Here is a 24,181-nt window from a genome sequence, read left to right on the forward strand (position 1 = left end):
CAGTAAAATCAGCACAAACCAGAGAGACTTCTGGAAATCTCATCAGCGAGGCGCACGACCGTCAATCAAATTCACAAATCGGAGGGGTTTGTGACCTTAGATTTGCGGGGAGTCACTCAGGGCTGATCGAATTAACTATCGGTCTATCGAATGCAGGGATATTTTGGCATGTTTGAAAATCTTAATACTTTATTGCTCTTGAAAGGAACAAACCCCCTGAACCTCACAGACATTTCATGCCTGATAGACGTAATACTCCAAAAGCTCTGTAATTTATTCCAGTTAAAACATACTGAAACCGCTGTGTGTTGTTTAAAACCAAAATGTGCGCAAAGACAGAGCATAACTCCTATATATGTCCCATTTGCGGTGACTGAATGATGTGCGGGTTGTGTTTTCCTCTCCACACACACACACACACACACACATACACAGACACACACACACACTCTCTCTCTCTCTCTCTCATTTTTTTTTTTTTTTTTTGTGCGCAAAGACAGAGCATAACTCCTATATATGTCCCATTTGCGGTGACTGAATGATGTGCGGGTTGTGTTTTCCTCTCCACACACACACACACACACACACATACACAGACACACACACACACTCTCTCTCTCTCTCTCTCATGTTTTTTTTTTTTTTCTCCCATGGGTGCAGGAATGGAGTCCCAACAGCGTGGTTCTCATAATTGTTCACAATCTACCCTGAAATCATTTTAATCTGGGGCCACTTCGACACTCATATAACTAAACAAAACACACTCACACACTTAATGTACATCATTTAGATAAGTAGAGATAGATTGATTCATCTGTATGATTTTGATTATTGTGGTAAATATATCCAGTTGGGTTAGGTGAACAGGATTGCCATCTTTGATTTTAATTTAAAGCTATTTTTGCAGGGATGTCAGACTTAGTTTGCTATGAATAATCTGATTTTTTGGTTTGCTTCATTAAATAATCAGAAAATAAAAGAATAAAATAACATTATAATATACTTAAATATTTAATGTTAATTAATATATTGTATTTAATATCCATTTAATATGTAAATAACTGGGATATCTCAATAGAATACATAACATTATATTTATTTAATATACATTTAACATTTAAATGACTGGGATATTTCAATAGAACTTTTTTGCACCATTAAATAATTGGAAAACAAATAAAATGATTGTATATTTATAATATGATATATTTATATGTAATAAATATATACTATTACGTTACATTATAAATATTATATATTTAAGTTACTGGATAAAATTATTTAAGTTTCAAGTCTCTATTTCAAGTCTTTCTTAATTTTATATAAATAGCAGCAATACTCATATCACTCATACACTCACAAAAAAGATCATACTGCCTAAGTCAAAATCTTTTCGTCCTTCCTGTTTGCCTGAAATATAGTTTCACCTCTTAAATAAATAAATAAACAAACAAAATAATACAAATTAATTACCAAAGCCATAAACTCAATACTTCAATCCATGATGTGTAGAAGAAAAGGTCAGCGTTCCCCCGTGGATGTTACAGAATAACACACAAATAGGACTTAACATATAGATCCATAAACAAATTTGTCATTGGACCAAAGAGAAGTGTACATGTGTGCTTGCACTTATTAATGCTTGGGTCACTCTGTCGAGGCCTCACAGGACGGATCCATCCATGTCCATTTCCTGGAAACACTGTTAGATGAGTTAAAAAAAAACAAAAAACACTCACAATAATGTCTGTATTAATGTGCTGTATCTTTCCAAGCATTCAAGCTACGCACAGAAAATTCTGTAAGAAATGTGCTTAAATGAAGTAACCTGCTAAAGTAAGCCTTGTGAATGACCCCCTCTGGCCTGCTTTATCCTATACATCCCACATATCAAATCGCTCCGCCACTCTTCCTTACACTCCACGGAGGAGGACATTCCCTGGAAAATGAGACACATCCTTTTAGCTGGAATATCCTGGATCAGTTTCATCCTCATCCGAATCTGATACTGAACTTGTGCAAACTCTCCCACCGTGTGTGTTCATAACCCCGCGCTCCACTGCAGGAAATAGGAAAAGGAGAATGAAGAGATTTAACAACAATTGCGTAAAAAGACATTTAGCATGTTTATGTAAATACAATATTGCACATGCATGCACATGTCACACACGCATCACATACAACAGCGGTTTTACTCAGCACAGTATTAAAATTAAACAAAAATCGACTTAAAATCGACTTATATATATATTAACTGAATTACTAAATTAATTAAAAAAAATTGAAGGGAGGTTAATTGAACTATTGAATTATTTTTTTAAATGCCTACAATAATTTTTCTAGACAAATATAAATTGTGACTAATATTTGTATTAATATATGTCTTTACAAAACTAGAATTCCTAGAACTAGAATTAATTTTAAGAAAATTATTTTAAAGGGGTCATATGACGTTGCTAAAAAATAACATTATTTTGTGTATTTGGTGTAATGAAATGTGTTTATGCGGTTTAAGGTTCAAACAACACATTATTTTCCACATACTGTACATTATTGTTGCTCCTCTATGCCCCACCTTTCTGAAATGCGTCGATTTTTACAAAGCTCATCGTTTTGAAAAGCGAGGTGTGCTCTGATTGGCCAGCTATCCAGTGCGTTGTGATTGGCCGAATTCCTCAAGCGTGTGACGGAAATGTTACGCCCCTTACCATACTGTGATGCTGTGTGTCCCGGTGTGATGAGACAAAACCAATAAAACACATTACAAACGAGGCATTTGTAGCATCCAGTGGGGACATAATTATTGATTATAATGACTTATACTGTCTTTTTAAAACCATGTCTGCATTTGTGATCGGAGAAACGACAAACAACAAGCGCTACTCTACACTGCTCAAAACTCGTGTTTGAATCATCAGTGGCAAATACTTTAAATATGAAAACGTACTTACAGTCTGTGAGTCAGCATTATTTGTAAGCATCATAGACTGTATAGGGTCAGCATACGTGCCGAAGGGGAAACAGGGGAACTGAATTCACCGGAACACCGGCATTGTAGGCTACTCTCCCAGGAAATAGTCCTCGTCCTCCGTAAAATGCGTTGCACACATCTGAATATTTGGTTTGAACTGTTCTGGAACAGTGTTGTAAATACAACTTAACAACTGATTTATAGTTGTGTCCTCTTTTGGAAGACCAAGCAAAGTAGTTTCACTTTCACAATGAAACACACAGCGTCTCCACGACATGGCGGTGGTGGCAACAATACTACATTATAAAGAATATATCTTTGGGTTTGAGACTTTAGTCTTTGCAACTTTAGGGATCTTATCTATTCACGAACAGCTTGTAACACTCCAAAGAGAAAGGAAAACTTGAAATCGCATCATATGACCCCTTTAAATGCATGGCTGTTATCAAGGAAAATAGTACATTTTATGGCCACTACACGTCCTTTTTGTGCAAATAAATAATTATTACTAAAATAAATCAATTAATAAAAATTATTAAAAAAATGTAACAAAAAGATTAATAACAATAATAAATAAATTAATACAAATATAAAAAGTAAATAATAATAAAGTGATTATACATTCAATAATAATAATAATAATAATGTATTTGACAGTTGAAGCATATTTCTGCATGGCTGAACAGTCAGCAAGAAACAAGTGGTTTTCCCATCAAACCTGACCCATTATCACCTTGTTTTATTATCATGATCAACCAGCACAAACACAACAACATGCTGACTGCACATTTGAATCTTCATTTTCACTGTGAACCAACACCGACATGCGAAGAGTCTATAAAAATAATCAGAGTGTATGTGGAGGGTGAGAAGTCTGCTAATCAGAAGATGAGAACCCCGTCCTCCCCCACCACCTCCCTCCCTTAATTTTCCCTTCTAATTACTTTGTCTTCTGATAAAGGCATGGCTTTGGGATCATCAAAGGTCCCTGAAACAAAGAGCAATATATAGCAATTACTGAGCCTCTCATCTGCCGGGCTCAGATTAAAAAGCAGCACACAAGAACACTCCAAACTCTCGGCTCGTACGTTCAGAGCTGTCATAACATTGTGTCTGGAACCTTCTATGGAATTCTGCAGTCCTCCGAAGGCAATTAGGAGGAACAATTAGCTCGTAATTGCTTAAGACTCGCTATGCACATCTTAACTTGAATTCATGTCAAACTACTTTATATGGACGTGTAAATCTAAGCATTCTGTCAAAGTCAACTTGAAAAGTCATTCACGACCTATTTTACTTCCAGAATGTGATTTCATATTTCAGATAACAGGATATTCAACGAGAGAGAGAGTGAAAAAAACAACAACTATTGATTCTGTCCATCTGAAAGTTATTGGATTATCTGAAGTAGTCTCTAAATTAAAAGATGTTATAACTTGTACATAATTTGTGCACAATAAGACCGGAAACATGCATTGACAAAGCAAACAGGGTCAATTATCTATGTCATGTTGACTTTAAGTGGTAAAATTAGTTTAATTAAAGGACGCTACATGCAATCACAGACATAACTAATTGTGACATGTAGATCAAACGTGATAACAAGAGCTACACGTAATCTGTCACCTAAATGTCTGTAACCTGAGCGCTGGTCTTATTAAGTCCTTATAGATGGAACCCAAGTGGTTAACATCTCTAATGAACAGGACTGTTCACAGCCCTGCCTGCACAGTGTGAACTTACATCGGAGCCATTAGCTGTTAAAAAGCTCCGAAGGCAATTAGGAGGAACAATTAGCTCGTAATTGCTTAAGACTCGCTATGCACATCTTAACTTGAATTCATGTCAAACTACTTTATATGGACGTGTAAATCTAAGCATTGTGTTGTTTTGAAGAGGTTCCTTTTGGGGTCATGATATAATGAGGGCTTGTGTTTAGTTTGTGTCAACTATACTGGATACTTATGTTGGCCTTCAAAGAACCAAATAAATAAATAAATAAATAAATAAAATAAATAAAAATAAAAACAAAAGCAACATAAAAGTAGTTTACACTATATTCTGAATATTATTTACGCTATAAGTCTTCTGAAGTCATGCAATACTTACTGTGAACAACAAAGTGAAATTTAAGGTGTTATTCACTGTTAACCTTCCCTTCTGTCAAAACGCTCAAATTAAATGAAAATATCTTAAGCCATGTCATTCCATGTTTGATGGCAATGAAACTAAATACCATTAGTTTGAAACAATATGTGCAAATAACAGCAGAACTGTTTTTTTTTTCACTAAAATATTATGTTAAAGTCAACATAGAAAGACATTCACAACCCATTTTTTGTTTTCAACACAACGACATCATATAAGTTGTTTATGTTATATGTCTTCTTAAGTCATGCAGTGGCTTTCTGTGAGCAACAAACATGATCATAAAATTACAGAATTTAATTTAATTTTTGTTAAAATATTCAAATAAAGCCAACATGAAAAGACATTCACAACCCATTTTATTTCCATGTGATTTAAGAGTTCATATTTGGAATAAAAATTATATATATTTTTTTAATAAAAGGCACATGTGAACAATAACAGAATTTTATTTTGATATTATTATTATTTTTTACTTATTTGCTTGCTGAAAATATTCTGTAAAGTCTACATGAAAATATGTGCAACAGGATATTCAACAAGAAAAAAAAAACACATACAAGCAAGATAAAAGTAGTTTCTCAGTATTTCCAGTCTTCTCAAGTCATGCAATAGTTTGCTGTGAACAACAGAATAAAAATGTAAGTTGTTATTCACCGTTAAACTTTCCATGTTCTGTCAAAACTCTCAAATATTAATCATGTTTGGAATTAAAAAAATTAAATAAAAAACACATTATGCCATGTTTGATGACATTGATAATAAATGCCATTTGTCTGAAACAAGCAAAAAAATAAATAAAAATAAAATAAAAAATATATATATATACTGTATATCCATTAGCTGTTAAAAAGCTGATTATTGTGGAGGAAGTCTTTTCAAGGTTAAACACTGCAAGCTTCTGCTGTGAACACCCCTTAATTGCAATTATATTTGAAAATAGTTGAAACTGTTTTACGCCCGCACTTAGTGTGAACGGTGAAAGTGTTAAACATGAAAAAAGCACCATGCCTGTCAGAATTCAGTAGCCTTATTAAACACTATTAAGCAGCACATTTGTGTGATTTTTAGAATTTCTGTTCATGGACTATTTATAAAAGCGTTTCACATAGTGAGTGACGATGACAAAAAAGTTGACAAACAGTTGAGTAAATTCACCAAGAATCTTATCTTGCAGGCTAGTTTTGAATAAACTATTAAATATATGAGTCAGCATTATATAAAATATTGTGATACTGTAGCAATTAAGGCATCTGAATGTTAGTTTAAATACCTTGCAACTGAGAACAGTTGATCATTTGATCATTATTTGGTGAATTACTGCTGCCATGATTTGCAAAATCTAAACAAACAGATTTGGAGAAATTTAGCATTGCATCACTTGCTCACCAATTAATCATCTGCAGTGAATGGGTGCCGTCAGAATGAGAGCCCAAACAGCTGATAAAAACATCACAATAATCCACAAGTAATCCACACCACTCCAGTCCATCATTTAATATCTCATGAAGCAAAAAAGTATGTTTTAAAGAAACAAATCCATCATTGTCCATCGCAAATCCATCGCTTCTGGCCAAAATGTGGGTCCATAATCCGTAATAATGTTTCCTCCAGTGATAAAGTCCATCTCCTGTTGCCCTCTCACATCAAAATTCACCCACTTATTTTTTTAGAACTGTTTTGGACTGTCTTTGCTTGTGAATGGTGCTTGATCTGTGCATATTTCTCTTCTGATTCAGACAAGATGACTTTATCACTGGAGGAAGCAATATTATGGATACAGCACTCGTATTTTAGCCAGAAGCAACAGTTAGAACTTGAAACATCTTAATGATAATTTTTTTTTTACAAACATGCAGCTTTTCATTTCATAAGATGTTAATTGATGGACTGGAGTTGTGTGAATTAGTTGTGATGTTTTTATCAGCCGTTTGGACCCTCATTCTGACGGCACCCATTCACTGCAGAGGATCCATTGGTGAGCAAGTGATGTAATGCTAAGTTTCTCCAAACCTGTTCCAATGAAGAAACAAACTCATCTACATCTCGGATCGCCTGAGGATGAGAAAATTTTCAGCAATTTTCAGCAAAAATGAGAAAGTGGGAGGACAGGAAATGCATCACCAGTCAGAGTCACAACTCCCTCCGAATTCCTCACAGTTCCTCGCACAATTACGTGGCGTGTAGAGCTGCTGCGTACACGCACACTCTTCTGATGACAGCCCATCTACAGGGACATGTAGAATCAACGGCCATAAGACAGTAGGTTACAGTTCAGAAGAATTTGCAAGTTAAGTAGGCAGTGAGTGGGGAGGACATGCAGATGAACGGGAAGCCACATCATGCCGTTGTTAGCTTCGCATATAGGTTAATCATGTGACAAACGCATGGAGAACATTTGCTTATCGGGCCTCCCCATTGGAAGAACCGCGGAGACATGCAAATCCACGCAAACTTAACTATGGCGGTGAAGCCATCCGTAGAGGGATTTTAACTCCCGTGAAAAAGGTTTATGTACATTATACGAAGCACAATATTACAGGTGCATATGTATTGTAGGATACCATATTCATATCATTAGCACAACAATACTAGAAGGCCCAAGATAATACAGTGAATTAAATTGAATTGAAATGCTATTAGTATACACTAAATAGAATAGCCTACGCTGACCTCAAAAAGTACTGGGAACATTGATAAGAAATGTTTCTTGTGAATCAAATCAAGATATTAGAATGATTTCTGAAAGATCATGTGACACTGAAACAGGGTTATTATAATTAACTGGAACTAAAAGCATAAAAATATTAAGTTAACTGAAATAAGATATAATAAAGCTAAAAAAATGTTTTTAACCCAACTCTCCCAATAGAAAAAAAAAAATAAGTTCATTTAATTTGACCTAGTAAAATAACTAAATAAGCTAAAGGGGAAAAACTATTCTAAAACTTTTCGACACCTCTGGCAGATTTTTTTTTTCTTGTTTTCAGAAATGTTTATTTATATATATATATATATATATATATATATATATACACATTGCACATTCCTAGTATTTGGCATAAGATGTTATGAAATGTATCTCTTATTGCGTCAGCTTTGAGAAGTATGAAATGCAAGGTAGAATGAAAATTGCAAAGTTAATTGCCTTATAAGACTAATGCATTGCTTAAAGAACAAATTATTAGTTTGACATAGTTCTTTAGAGCTACTTTTCAATGGAAAGTTAATCAACACTCATAGTGGCATTAAAGTGTCTGAGTCCCCTAACAAGACTAATGTAATGGAAAACAAGACAAAAATACCAAGAATATATTTTTTTTCTGGTGTTTATTTGAAATAAATGGCCGTTGGTTTGCCATTTCATCTAATGCAATGTCATTTAGACACTTGGTCTTACACTAAGTGTCCAAATGCGTTTTGTGGCCACTGTACATCATTTAACTAATTTAAGGCTATTAACATTTCTAAATCACATCAACGTCCCAAATGTGCTAAACAACATGGTAAGGAACTGCAGTGCCCACACACAAAGGTTACAGGTTCAATCCCAACAAGTAGTGACCCTGAATGGAGAGTCACTAACCGGCTCTATTACCATTGCGCTCTGGAAGAAGGCACTTAACCCCAAGATGCTCCAGAGGGGCTGTCCGTGAAATTAGCCTACTGTAATTTGCTTTAGATTACAAGTGCAAGTAACTAAACAAAGCATTTGACCCTATCGCATTACAACCTTTGATTTCTGTAGGATAAAATCATCAGGCAGTCGTATCTATCAGGTGAGACGTCCCTGGAGCGTCTTGCTTCACTTCAGGAAGTGCCAACACATAAAAATGGAATTACATTCCCCGTTCACTCTACTCAATTAGTCCTCATCAAAAAAAGGAATATTCCCATGTAAAATACAGAGGAAAGTCTTTTAATCATTCTAAAAATGCCCGTGCTCCACATGTCTGGGAGGATTTCAAGGAAGCAGCCAATTAGAAGTGTGAAAGTTGGAATATACTTGGCGGGTTTAGTTAGGCTTACATATGGCATACACTGGCGTTTCTATAATTTAGCAGCGGTGCAATTAACAGTTATAATGTATGTACTTTCCCGTGAAGGTCTAATTTGAAGGTTTTGCACATCTGCATATGAAATAGGGAATATCGCAGTGGTCTTTGTCGGGACTGTTGTCTAGCTTCTGAACACTTTATCACAGAGCGGAGGTGATAGAGAGAGACATCTAGGAAAGTCTAATGCTAATAATGGTTATTTTCCTTCTCAAAGATCTAAGCAGAAGTAAGTCTGTTTGATTATATATTACTGAGGTGACATTTGAACTTTTACTCATCAAAAAAAAACAAAAAAACTTATGTAACCACGCTTCATTTCAAGATACTGGCCATACAGAGAAAAGTATAAATATGTATTTAAATAAATTTATACTTTTAATTTGAATATTTTATTCATCAAGAATGTGACAGATAGATAGACAGATAGATAGATATATAGATAGATAGACAGACAGACAGACAGACAGATAGATAGATAGATAGATAGATAGACAGATAGATAGATAGATAGATAGATAGATAGATAGATAGATAGATAGATAGATAGATAGATAGATAGATAGATACAGACAGACAGACAGATAGATAGATGGATAGAGCTAGATGACAGACAGACAGACAGACAGACAGATAGATAGATAGATAGATAGATACGGACGGACGGACGGACAGGCAGACAGACAGACAGATAGATAGATAGATAGATAGATAGATAGATAGATAGATAGATAGATAGATAGATAGATAGAGCTAGATGACAGACAGACAGACAGACAGATAGATAGACAGATCGATCGATCGATAGATAGATAGATGACAGACAGACAGACAGACAGACAGACAGACAGACAGATAGATAGATAGATAGATAGATAGATAGATAGATAGATTACTGTATTTTGATCAGATAAATGTAGCCTTGGTGAGATTAAGAGACTTCTTAAAAAATAAAATAAAATTCGGACCCACTCAAACTTTTAAATGGTGGTATATGTCAAATATTACTCATTACCTAGATAATGTTTAATATTTAAATCATAATAAAATATTTAACACAATTTAAATTGTTTTAATATATATTAAGATATTATGTTCTATATATAAATATATGTATTTATTGCTATCCTATTTACGATTAGAAGTATTTTATGCATCATTGTCGGTGACCTGCGCCGCAGAGGATTAAAAGACTCAAGTATCTTGGTGGGCGCCTATGTGTTTGTGTGTGTGTTTTTGGCTTTGGAAGGCTCCTGGAAGCCATCTGGCTGTTCGGGGTGGTTAATATCCAAGAAATAATCAATTTACAGCTTTAAATCTACCGCCTGAAGTGTTCACACACTCTCTTGTCCTCCTAAAGAGCCGCAGCCTCCGGTGAGAACCCAATAACAGCGGCCTGCACAGCCGACGTGCGCTGGGGACACGCAACTTTTCAAATGTATATGCACGCTCACTAATCTGCCTCCATTCATTCTGACTTTGTAAGCCAGCAGCCGGGCTCTGAAAAGAGAGAGAATGAACAGGCGGCGTATTGTGCACCGCACTGTATTTTCTCCAGGGTGCGCGTCTACCTTGACATCGGAACCCGATTGAGCATAAAATATCTTCTAATATTCACAGCGGTGCTCCAATATATCAAAACACAGGCTGGTAAATATTTGCCACATGTTATTAGAGCACATAAACCACAGGGTATTTGGAGAGGTGAAAGGTCACGCCTAATGCCGTCCCTTGAGGGAGGAGTTTTTTATATAACCAAATGGAGCCACATCCAGGAATCCCCAACGGAGCAATGCAGGACATTGTAAATGGCCATATGCTAGTCTGTGTGGCTAAGGACAGTAAATATGTAAAGGAGATGGCTCATAAACCGTCATTATTAAACGAGTGACAAGGCTAATGGCGTATCTGTGCGCGGAAGCCCTCCTCCACTGCGTATAGGCCCATTAAAAAGCTCTGCGAAGGCAAATAGAGAGTTAGGTTATAACCTAACAAGGTGCAATTTTATCCCCACAGATCTCGCACGTATTTGTTAAGGCTATTTAAAGTCATGAATAGCTTCTGTTTAAGCCCTCTTGATCTACTCGAAAAAGAAAGCTGAATATTTAATGCCAAACTAGCTTTGATAGGACTTTTTCTCGCTAATTAAAGCCACATTTCAGCCGGGCTCGGGGTAAGGTGCGTATACAGGAGCAGAGGGTGGAATATTGAACATTTTTGGTCAGCAGTTCTTCCCTTAAAAAACTGCCCATTAAATCAGGCTTAGCCATGCCCTCATCTATAGGGCTTTCGTTCGGGTTCGGATAGGTAAAGCTCGTTTATCTGTGCGCTCAAGGCGATAACGGGCCGAACGGGAAACGGGAACGGGCAGGGACGTTATTGTAGCTCATCTGTCAGAGATTCTGTTGGATTAATAATGGATGCGATGTTTAAGTAGGCATGTCCATTAGGAAAGAGACATCATTTATTTATTCAGATTGGGTGAAACCATCCAGCCTCTGAAACGGGGGACGATTCTGTATTTTCAGCTCAGTCTAACTAATAATGCAGCAAATTCACTGTGTACTAATGTTTTTAGAGCAATAATAATATTATCACCGGCTCTTGACAGATATGAAGTATTCCTGAATATTGTATGTCTGAAGCGACGGGTAATGGATTCGCCTGGCCTGCCGTTACAGAAGCATTAGGCGGGCCGCGTCTATCATGCACTACGTTGAAACTGTAACTTAAATATAATAATAATCATAAGACTCATGTGTTGTAAATTAGAAATGCACTGGCATAAAAAGAGTACAGCAGAATTATAAAAGTAATATGCTGTGATTAAACTTCTGATACTTACATGTTATTAATTAAAACTTCATAATTTTCACAGCAACAACAAATTTAACAGGATGGAAGTGACAGAGTTTACAACCATCCAGAGTTTAAACCATCTTTTTAAACTTGTTGACTTGTGCAATTGTATCTAACCAGATGCAATGTTTTTTTGAGTGAGACAAACGACTTAATACCACAAAACATCCCATAATTCATGCACATCATGGGTAATACTTACTGTGCAGGTGTTTTCCCTCCAAAGTAATGTCACTTCCTGGATGATGATGTCATTAAGGAAGGGACTTTTGTTATTTTACAAAATACTAACAGGATGGAAAGTGACACTTTCCCTCTCTAAACAAGTTTTATTTTGTATGTTTTATTTAAAATATTAAAGCTAGACACAGGGGAAAAAAGGAGGAAAACCTTGAATCTAATGATGAAATGAAATTGAAAGAAAATAAATAAAAATAAAATGAAAACAATGATCATCCACTCAAACGAAAGAATTTAAAATTCTCCTCTGTATTCACTTTATTGAGATAGTGTGATGAAATAAAACTTAATAACAACATATTTTAAATAAATAAAAATACACTTAAAACAGATATGATGAGGACATAAAAACGTAATGCATCCTAGAAATGAGCAGAAAGCAGTTTATCTTCGTGCTTCAAATAATATTTGTCTTCACTTATCATGATTTACCCATATTGCCATTATTTGATTAAAATTTCTTAAAAATTAATCATCTAAATGAAGATAAAAACAGCACTCGTCGGGCCACATATCACAATGCTGATATTTATTGATATTCATTGTTTTTTTTTAGCATGCTTACATATGTATGCGTTGTTATTGTGGCCCACTGACATTCCCAAAAGGGAATTAAAAGCAACTGCCCTCAGGGCAAATGTTACTATTCATCCATGAATCCCAGGACCTTTTATTACATGGGGGTCTGATATCTAAAATGAGCCAATTACAAAGTCGTCCCAGACTGTTAAACATGCAGACGCTAAGCGTTGAGCTCCACTGAGTGTTTGCATGTTCTCTCATTGTTTCAAGTGAAGCAATCAAAATTCTGCATGACTTTTTGGTGTGTTCTTTTGTGGGGTCAAATCAATCTAAAGTACACGTGTGTATCATTAAAGGAAAAAGGAGCACTAACGCGCTTGTTCTGGATAAGTTCAGACAACTGTAAGCCACTGCTGTTATATTGTCCTGCTTTGTATGTGCGTTCATTATCAGTTAATGAGGTTCAGAAGGAATTAAAAGAACGAATCATTCCTCACCTCACAGGTGTTATCGAAATGAATGAGTTTACATCCGTTCTATTCAAAGTTTCACACATTTAGATAGGCCGCATGAAATTACTTGATGAGACATTTTCTCTGCTGTGTTTACATATTTCCTATTGAAACAGGAAGTTGTGGTGGAACATATGGAAGAACTCATACCTTTTTGTTAAATAGCCTTTCCGCAACAGCCCTGAAGCATGATTTGCTACTTGCTATCGCTAGTCAGAGGCAGGTCAAAGGTCAAGGTTTGGCTGGTTAGCATTGTCCATTAGCCCCTGCTGGTGAATGCTGTAACAACACCATCTGGCTAAAAAAAAATAAACAATTATAACAATTTAATAAAAAATAGCTGCTCATTCTGACATAATAAAATATACAGAGCAAATATGTACACAGACACTTTCATGTCTCAAACAATTTACAGTACCATGGCACTGATGGTTACCCAGCATGCTTTGCATAAGGATAATTTATATACCTTTAAAGACAAATTCACAGTTATTTTTGAGATCGTTAATTGATGCCGTTTGTTGAAGTCATCTGTTTGCATTATTAAAACTTATTTTAAAATAATCATGTTTAACAGCTAAATTTGTGGTGAAAAACTACATTACCCATGATGCTGTATAGAAAATTCCGGTTGAATGTTACAGACTTTGTTATAGCTTTATGATTTGCTTATAAATACTTATATCAACTTTTAGGAGTACACCAGCCTATATTTACATTAAAACAGATATGAACACAAATCCACAAAAGTCCAATTATGATTTAATTTGGGTCCGTAATGGCATCCATATGAACATCATCAATGGTCTCTTTAACATCCCTGCCTGTTAAAATACAGTTTTGCAGCTCTCAATCTATAAATTTCCTTTCAAATTTAAGCTTCGTATTGATTCACTGTGTCGCTACCAGTCGTATAAGTTTAACATTCACGTCTGTTCAGACTTCCTCACACGCCGTACGGTCAGAAACAGGAAAGCCCTGTTATTAAAAGCCGCCAGGCTGTTTTCTGCTGAACGTGACCCACAACGTCCTGCGCTGTACTCTGTTCAAGTAGTCAGGGCTGGCCCGCGTGAGCTCTCTTTTTCTTGTTAAAGGTCAAGCAGTCCTTTTCTAAACAGTAATTGTGTATGATAGGTTAAGCATGTAATATGCAGCGGCGCTGAAAGTGGCTTCTCACCCGTTCACGTACTGACCTGTTCCACTTCATAATGGCAATGTTGTAAAAGCGCAGACGCCTGCTGGGTCGAGCTGTTAGCTGTGAGAGCGGCAGGCTGAATGGTGAATGGCTGTTTCAGTGTGTTTTAAGCACCGTTCAGACTGTCCAGTGTCGAGTTCTGCTCTAATGAGTTCACTGTCAAAGACCGATCCCGGGCCATAGCCGTTTCACTCTCATTCTCTCGTATTTATGAAGCTCTCAGGCCCGACTGTCAAAAGTTCCACCATGACGTTTGATTATTTGGCAACAAATGCGATATTTGAGCCAAACGGATATTGGGGAAGTTCCATTGAACTCTGTTCTGTTAAGAGTGCTGTTTTTATATGGTCACCTCATTGAAAGCATATATAAAACTAAAACAGACCTGTTTTGATGGAGAAATGTATGATTTCCTGGCCTGGTGGTTGTATTATGCATATAAGTGATTTATGATTTATTGTAAGTGCAAAAATGTGTGAAGTGGTTTTATGGGGAGTTCACAGTTGAAGGTTTACTTTTTGCATATTATTGTGTTTTACAATTATTGAGTCTCCAAAAAGTTGCATGATATTTCAAGCTTCTGAAAACAATGCAATGTAATGAAAATGGAACGTCTATACTTGAATAAATGGTTGTTTTGCACGTCACAGTATATACTGTGTTTGTCATTTGATTGTAACTAATGCCACTTTTAGGAGTATACCAGCTTATATTTACATTAAAATATGTAAAAATGATGTATTGTCAGTGCATTTCATTTAAACATTTTCTTCTGATTCAGCAAGCATGTGCTGGAGGTTGGTTTATATAGTCAAAAATGTAATTTAACCTGTTCTGAGAGAAGTCGTGTAGGTCATGTGCACACTGCTGCTAAATATGGTCATATTCTGAGTGCTTAAATAAATAATTCATGCAAAAATGAAAACTGTGAAATGAAAGTAATTTACTCACCATCATGAGTCATCATTATTGCACTGACAATAAATCACTTATATATACATAATACAACCACCAGGCCAGGAAATCATACATTTCTCCTTCAAAACATAAATAACAAGAAGAAAGGTCTGTTTTAGTTTTGTATATCATATTTCCATAGTGCTTTCAATGAGGTGACCATATAAAAACAGCCACAGCCATATCACCCTGCAGCCCAAGACTGATTGTCCACTGAAGCTAAGCAGGGTTGAGCCTGGTCAGTACCTGGATGGGAGACCTCCTGGGAAAACTAGGTTGCTGTTCGAAGGGGTGTTATTGAGGCCAGCAGGGGGTGCTCACCCTGTGGTCTGTGTGGGTCCTAACACCCCAGTATAGTGATGGGGACACTATACTGACAAAAAGCACCATCCTTCGGATGAGACGTTAAACCGAGGTGGGGGGGTTATATAAATATATATAAATATTTTTGTTATGGGATATCTACAACAGTAAAAGAACCAAAACCCCAGAAGACATTGAGAAAATAAATATAACAAACAATAGGGTAAAAATGACAAACTATTTCCATGTCTTCAACCTATTTTATGTACGGAAATCACACTTTCTTTCTCCTGTTCTCTCTCACAGACGCACATACAGTACAGACACGCACACACGCGGACAGAAACTTGTTGTCAGAGCTGCGGCTGCCCTGCAAATGTATCAATAAAATAGCTTCGCAGCTGAAAAGCTACATGACATTTCTCAGTAGCGAGGTTCTTGAAGCAGTTCAACTTAAAGATTCGCTATTAGTAGAAGCTGCTGCTGAATACTGCTGAGAGACGCACAGACGCAAGTATTCAAACGCACTTAATCTCTCCCTCTCTCTCTTTCGCTCTCTCACTCTAATAACTGTGTTAGACTGCATTAATAACTGCGTTAGCCTACATATCAATGGCTCAAGCCGCTGTTATTAGTTCTAAAATGACGTTTTGGAATTTGCAACGGAAGGTTTGAGATGAGGTGCGTAAAAAATGAGCTAGTTCAACACACACGAGATTTCAGAACGGAAATGTCAAATGTCTTGAAACAAATCATCTGAACAATTGATGTGTGATTGTGATTCCAGGCCGTTAAAATTATTAGAGAAATAATGCACTCCCGAAGTGGTTATGTGGCCACGTCGCCGCGCCTATTAATGGAATGAAATGCAATTTGTTTGAATTCTCAAACAAATTAAGAACCTACATTCGATTTTTATTGACTGAAGGCAAGCGCTTATTGCGATAGAAAACACTGTAACGGTTTCCACTGATTTAAGAAATATTTTAGTTTGCTTGGGTGGTAATATTAGGCCTATTATATTAATAGGGAAGGGGGGCCCAAAAATTTGTTTTGTCTATGTCACGAAAAGAGGTTAATCCGGCCCTGAACACAACGCATTAAATTGCATGTTAAGCATTTTCTTCCCCATAGAAAACCATTATAAAGAAAACACTTGATGTGGCTTAATGGACAGAGAGTGTTATAATAAGACCAAATCCAGTATACAGTTTTATAAAAAAGATATATCCTTATAGTTATCATCCTACAGGCCTTTGATAATGACATAATCTTCATTTCAGGGTGAACCACAAACTACTTTAATTCCATTCTGTACACAATTTCCAGGAGTGACAACCACATTTCACAACCAAATTCACTCACGAAAAAAAACCCAGGCAAAAATCGATTCTAAAAATAATACATTTCTCAACAATGCATGTCAAATTTTATACTTGGACTTTTGCAGTCTGTTCAAAACTCTAACCTTAAGTGATTCAAGCTTATTGAACTCCCTCACCTGTGTGTAGAGTCCTGAATCTTTGATCAGACGTCGCAACGCACATACAGCAGAAAAGAGAGATATCGTCGGGCTAATTTGAAGGTGCTATCTGGTGTAGGTATGTTAATGAGTCTTGGGGCACTTGGGTTTCTGTCTCTATGTGTATCGACTGCTGAGGAGAACCTGGCAGAACTAATCCGGCTGTCTGATCTCCCTCCTGCTCCATGCCACTCTGTTAATTACCGAGCTACTATTGACAAGCTCTCAGCTCAGCGCACTGATCCATCAGCCAGCAGTACAGAGCGATTAGACGATCACTCCCCAAATTTCTAACGCCATGAGAGAAGGGCTATTATTCACTTAAGAGAGGAATGACAATGCGTCTTTCTCAAACCTGAATCACTTTTAGAGAGGGTGGGAAATTAGCTGTCTCCCCCTTCTCTGTGGAGAGTGAGACCCCTCGCTGGGCTTGGAAGGTCTTAGAAGAATAGAACTGAAATTACATTTAAATACTGTTAAACATTTTTTGTTTGTGTTACTGTAATTTAAGCGACTGTACGTACTTCATAACTATATGCCTTTGTAATATTCATTAAAATAGTGGCTCTGCTTTCACTAAACAACGTCAGCAATTAATGGCCAGTATTTCGGCCAAAGATGTTAAAACAAGCTACAAAATGTATGAATTCTCTTGCATTTCCTTTTTCTGCATAAATAAATAAATAAATAAATAAATAAATATATATATATATATATATATATATATATACATTTATTTTTTTTAAATGTTACATAAAATATAACATTTATTTAGCTTCTATACACTATAAAGATTAAAAAAATAAATACAAAAATAAATCTCTAGTGGCTGATGATGTTACCACAAGCTATAAAATATACACATTTTTATGTTTCTCTTTTGTTGTATGTCAAGTTGAATAAATAAATGGTTAAAAATAATAAATACATTTAATAAGACACTAACAGTTATTTAGCTTCAATACAGTATACAAATAGGAATAAATAAATAAACAGACAAACATTTTATACCGTTTTGTGTTGTACCACAAAATCAATCAATCAATCAATCAATCAATATTATTCGATTCCATTTTTATGCTCCATCTCTGAAGCAATTTAACTTTTCTGCTGACATCACCTAGGCCACATAAGCTATTGGATAATGTTTTAATGTACTGGATTTCAGCAAACTCACAATCAAGTCCGGCTCCATTCTGGTATGAACTGATTTAATAAAATACTAATGAAAAAAAAAGAGACCCATTCTGCATTCCTGTATCTCAAACAATATGGCACTAGAAACACCAACAAAACAATCCAAGATGCTTTGGATAAATGCATCTGCCAAATGGATAAATGTAATTTTTTACTCTGAAACAGAAGTAAAACGGCTGGTAAATGGTGAGTCGGTGGCTCTAAGCTGTCAGTGTAGTAGAAACACACACATGCATGTGCCTCAGGACTTCAGGACTCGTCCTGGCCCTTTATATCCCATGTTCTTTAATGGGACGGGGTCAATTCTGCTTTACCCACATAAGCACACCTGCCCTACCGCCTTGCTGCCCCTCTTTCCTCAGCCTGGGGGCAAAATCAACCTCCTTATTAAGATGGTAATGCCTGTGAACTGTAGGGAGGAGGGGAAGGGCATCTTTTGCTCAGTCAGTCAAGCTCATCGTGTGTAACACACGCCTGAATCCACCAATCCACTCCAATCCTCACCAACACCAACCACAGCAACAGCCGACAGCCACGCAGACACACCAGAGCCGACAGCTGGAATTTACATGCAAATAAAGTCCAAACGGTTGAGCGTCTACATGTGCTTATTTATTGCAGGGCTTCCCGGAGTCTCAACTAATATGATGTGACACCAAAGATAATACTCAATTCGATTTACAATTCATCTAATAATGTTTAATTTTACTCTTCATTTAACATGATTTCCCAGCCAGTGATTACAAGACTGGATAGCATTAATTTGAGCAAGATGTACGATGTACCAGCGTGATCTTCTGTTCGGAAAAATGAATTCTGATCACATTCATAAGTACGAAAGCCAGAAAAGGCAGTAGCTTAATCATCTTTTGGCGATGTTCATTTACCCTGGGTTATATTTATCTATCTGGATTCAGAAATGAGCAGCTCTGCTGCTGTACAGAAGCATCTCATCGGTCTTATGAAGGTTGCGGTTTGTGTACAACTCCACAGACAGTGAAACGCTGAACATACAAGACCATATTAATGATATATTAACCATTAGGATGGGATGTCTGAGAACCCCTCACAAAAGCTGAGTTATGTTGGGTTATAACTGCCACGACTCGAGTTATTTCTGCTATATAAAACTTTATAGATGTAAATATGATAACACAGAGGCCACTGGTCTCGTCCCTGTGTATGTGTACAGCAACAAAACAACAAAGGAGAGCAGTTTAAAACCTGCTACATTTGTGAAAGTGTCTGAAATGCATAAAATCTGATTTTATAAAGTTGTACTTTTATTTTTAGCTTGTTTAAGTCTATGAACTGACTCAAATCTATAATATTACTCTAACAAAAAAGAGTAGCATACCAGTACAATTAAATGTGCTGACAGATTACATTTTATCTATAGAGCTTCAGTATATGTTGAAATCACACAAAACCACAAAAAGAACAAGCCTAGGTCATATTTCACCACAAAATCAAAAGAAAGAAACTCTAAATTATTTATATGAAAAATTATATGAATATCACCATCATCAAGATGAATGGTTAAAACAACCACAAAAAAGGTTCATTTAATTCTTCTAAATGTAATTTGTCATGCAGTAAATAAATAAATAATAGTGAACACACACACACACACACACACACACACACATATATATATATATATATATGCACACACATTTATTAATAATTGGACTAAAACATATACATTCTATATATAAGGTGTATCATAGAATTTATAGGTTAAATGTGACCTGGGCATGATTTCACACACACATATATATATATATATATGCACACACATTTATTAATAATTGGACTAAAACATATACATTCTATATATAAGGTGTATCATAGAATTTATAGGTTAAATGTGACCTGGGCATGATTTCATGATATTCAACCATGTAAAAATATGCCGAATATAATGAATCACGCTGATTACATGAGCAACGTGTTTCTTACAGATTCGGTCACACATGGCACACATTAAATTCCTATCAGACGTGTCGGGTTCTCATCATTCACATTGATGGCATGTGAGATCATTGAGCTTATCATCTGCTTATCATTGCGATGATTGCATGATGATGTTTCGGACAGACAGCCGAGCAGCATGGGAAAAGCAGTGCTGCTTTTTCAGCCCCTGAAGTCTCACACACTCCGGCGGGCTGGTTTGCTTCTAATTTCAGGGTGTTGTCAGTAAGAGCGCTGGCCTTGCACTGAAAAAGCCCGGGGATTGAATTACTCTCCCCTCCTCTCGCCGTGACCTCGTCAGAGGGGGGTTAGAGAAAGAAAGGGAGGCAGAACGGGCCCCTACCTCGCCACTTCAGGCCCCCCGCTTCTTACAATACCCCGCGGGCTCTCCCAGCGTCCAGCTTTCCTCGGATCTCCCTCCGCCATTTACGCCCACTCCCGCCTAAATGACCCCGCGCCGCCCGACAGAAGGCCTGTCCCCATTAGTGCTGATTGCTGACCTGATTTTGTTTCCCTGGTGTCCCCATAGTCAGAATTTCAGGATTTGTGATCTTGTGACTTTGTTTTGAAAGAGGTTTTTTTCTTCTTCTGCTCAAGTCTTCCTCACAGGCTTTGTGTTTCTCGACATTAGCAATTCCACAATACAAACAACAAAAGGATGAAAGCGGGGCGAGAAAGAATGAGAGAACACCGCTGCAGTAAAGAGAAAGAAAAAAACATGAGGGTAGCTGTACGCATTCCAGAGAACCGTGAAACGCGTGTTACTTCAAATTAATTAAAGCAGTTTCTCAACCATTTCTCTTGCCGTCTCAACGCGACTGTTGTTTTCCCTTCAATACCTCATGGAGTTCCACCTTCTGCCGTAAAAAATTCAGAAGCCCCGTTAGTCCCGTCTGGAGTCAAGGTCAGAATGCGCGCATGTTGATGACAGACAAATCTCTTTCATTTTTCATGAGTTGCTTAAAGACATAGAGCGTTTTCTGCCAAAGCAGGGCCTGCGTAATGCGCGATCATTTTACCCCCACCTCGCTCATTATGTCAAACCGTACACAAAACACAAAGACACATATTTGCTTTGAATTGATGTTTTCGGATTCGCGGGGTACACGCCGCTCGCTAACCGCCAGAGCAAGGACGTATAAATACATCCAGGCGGTCGGCGAAGGGTAATGATGTCTAGAACTGAGGTAATTTGTGGCCCAACAAAGTGTCAACCGCCGCACAGTTCATCATTACAAACACCCTCCATATTCATGGGCCTGTACAGTCCGCAGAATTTGACAGCTCGGATATTAGCCCAAAAATTGCTTCAAGACCTTCAACGTGAGATATTAAAGCGGCGAGGTGCGTGAGCGCGATTCATCTTGCCATTCCGGGGCTGACGTCCCGCCGAACTGTAGCTGTCAGATGTGACTTACTGTCTTGATTATGTGTGGAATAAAGCAAACTGATCAAGACCAATGCTGCGAACAAATGACTCCAAAGTCGAGTGAGATGTTTTGCGAGGGCACGGGCAGACTTTTCCATCTCCGTTTGATCAAATTCCGGGTGTTTACTCCGAATTGTCACATGAAATAAATTTTATCATCAGGAATTCCCAGGACGCGCTGCGGAGCAGCTGAATTTGATTGTGCATTTCCATACAATATATTCATAATATCAAGTGCCGTTTTGTAGTTATTACATATAATGAAACTGGAGATGTACACCTGTCAGTCATTAGAGCGTGGAACGTTCCGGATGCGAAGTGGCGTCTCAGAGGGTGAAATTACTCTCGGAGAGGGCCGTTCTCATTTTGGAAATCTGCTTCATGAGTCTGATGTTTGGCAGCTTCCATTTCAGCCCACGCTGGCAATGAAAAAGCATTATCCTCCTCTGAAACGCCCAGGAGGCTTTCACAATCATCTGCAAACTGAGAGTTATTCTTATTTGCCTCCAACCTGTCAGGGGCCTCCGTTATTAATGTTCATATGTCATCAATAACCTGACATGACAGCATTTTAGCGGGAAATAGCATTTTAATTGTTTCCTTTCATGCAGGTTGGCACGGTAAGTGGTGATTGACCTCAAATATCGTGATGGAACGCTTCATTTTACCTCGCGTTTGACGGACCGTTAGTTACAAGTGAAGTTTCTGCGCCGCTGCCGTCTCTAAACAGAACAGCAAAAATAATGATTGTTTGCAAACAGGTTTTCTTAACAATCCACTTGTTTGTCATTGGTTGGATGAACAGAACCTTTAATAAGGACCTGAAATGAGCGAATCAAATTGAGGTGAAAGTTACGGTATGTTTTCTTAATTTCATAGTTTTCATTAATTATTTTTTAAGGAAAATTCCACATTAATTGTTAATATATTTTATTTTATTATTTGACTATTAATTAATTTATGTCATTTATACAAATTTGGCTACAGATTATTAATATATAGTAAATAAATCAATCAATTAATCAATAAATAAAAGCTGTTTAATAATAAATATTATTTACAATCCCAAAACATTTTTTGTATTATTTTACTATTGATTTTGTTTATTTTGTTATTTTCATATATTTGACTACAATGTAATAGTAAATAGCAAAATGAATGAATAAAAGCTGTTTAATAATAAATATTAGTTCCAGTCCAAACAGTTTATATATGCCACCAACATCAATAAGGACCTCAAATGAGCAATCAACTTCAGGTGAAACTTACAATATGTTTTCATAATTTCATATTTTTCAACCTTTTTCAAAGAAAATTCCACATTAACTGTTAATATTTAATATATTTTTTATTATTTTACTATTTTTGTCTGCTATTTGTCACAGTGCACACAAATACGAATACAAAACCCACAACACCAAAAGCCATTTTGGCACCAAAGCCCCTCTGCCGTGCAACCTTGCGGTATGTCATCAACTTCTCTCTTCACCTGCTGTCTGCCTGATACCTTCGTCTTGAGGACAACAACTGCGGCAAATATTTTACATATCGCCTGTCTTTGATGCTTGAAAGGTGTGTGATTTCACAACACGGGCGACGTGTCTCGGCTTTTTACGCTCCCCACCTATGCTGCGGGACGTCCCGCCACGTGCTTGCATGTGTAGCGTGCGTGCTCGAATCAAACAGGCCTCTGTGGTGGGGTTGTGTGTTTGTGAGAGTGAGAGAGAACAACAGCTTCCCGTGTTCCTGTCACCATCCTTCTGTATCCGTCTCTCATGTGCCATCTGGATGGATATTGTGGAGTTAAGACGATGGAGCAGCGAAACACTCCTCTTTCACTTTCTTTCTCGCTTTCTAACGACCCACTGTCAGTCTGCTGTCTGGCAGCGATGGTGGTGTGGAAGAGATGTTCCTGTGGTGAGGATGACACAGATGCAGAGAAACTCACAATGAGACTGATTCATAAGGTTTTTACATTTTTCGAAGACAATTTGAATGGTGCTTAACCATGAATTAGTGGCCGAAATGATGCCAGGGTTCTGGATGCTGCTAGGTGCTTGCTTGCCATCCCAAGTCAAAAGAGTTAATCTCAGTCTCTATAACAAAGATCAACAATTAGCAATTTTCACATAAATCAATACAATTATAATCATTTATAATTGAGAATTAATATATGCATTTATAAAATAATCACAATTACCTCTGAAACAATGAATTGGCTCAACATGTTGATTTGTATTCACAGGCGACGGAAAAGTTGCATGCTGAATGTCACAAGGCTCACTTAATGCTCAAGA

At 36.9% G+C, this 24,181-nt stretch overlaps 1 long non-coding RNA gene across 1 annotated transcript; it reads right to left on the reverse strand.

Moving 5' to 3' along the window:
- Positions 1–1,534: 1,534 nt before the first annotated feature.
- Positions 1,535–12,287, reverse strand: LOC107653104 (uncharacterized). The gene is made up of 3 exons (XR_001630182.1): positions 12,236–12,287; positions 1,829–2,059; positions 1,535–1,702 (listed from the first exon to the last, which is right to left on the reverse strand). It is a non-coding gene; the product is annotated as an uncharacterized LOC107653104 (long non-coding RNA).
- Positions 12,288–24,181: the final 11,894 nt, after the last annotated feature.

This window comes from Sinocyclocheilus anshuiensis, unplaced genomic scaffold (assembly GCF_001515605.1).
Source record: "Sinocyclocheilus anshuiensis isolate Anshui unplaced genomic scaffold, SAMN03320099.WGS_v1.1 scaffold1328, whole genome shotgun sequence".
Lineage (NCBI taxonomy): Eukaryota > Metazoa > Chordata > Actinopteri > Cypriniformes > Cyprinidae > Sinocyclocheilus > Sinocyclocheilus anshuiensis.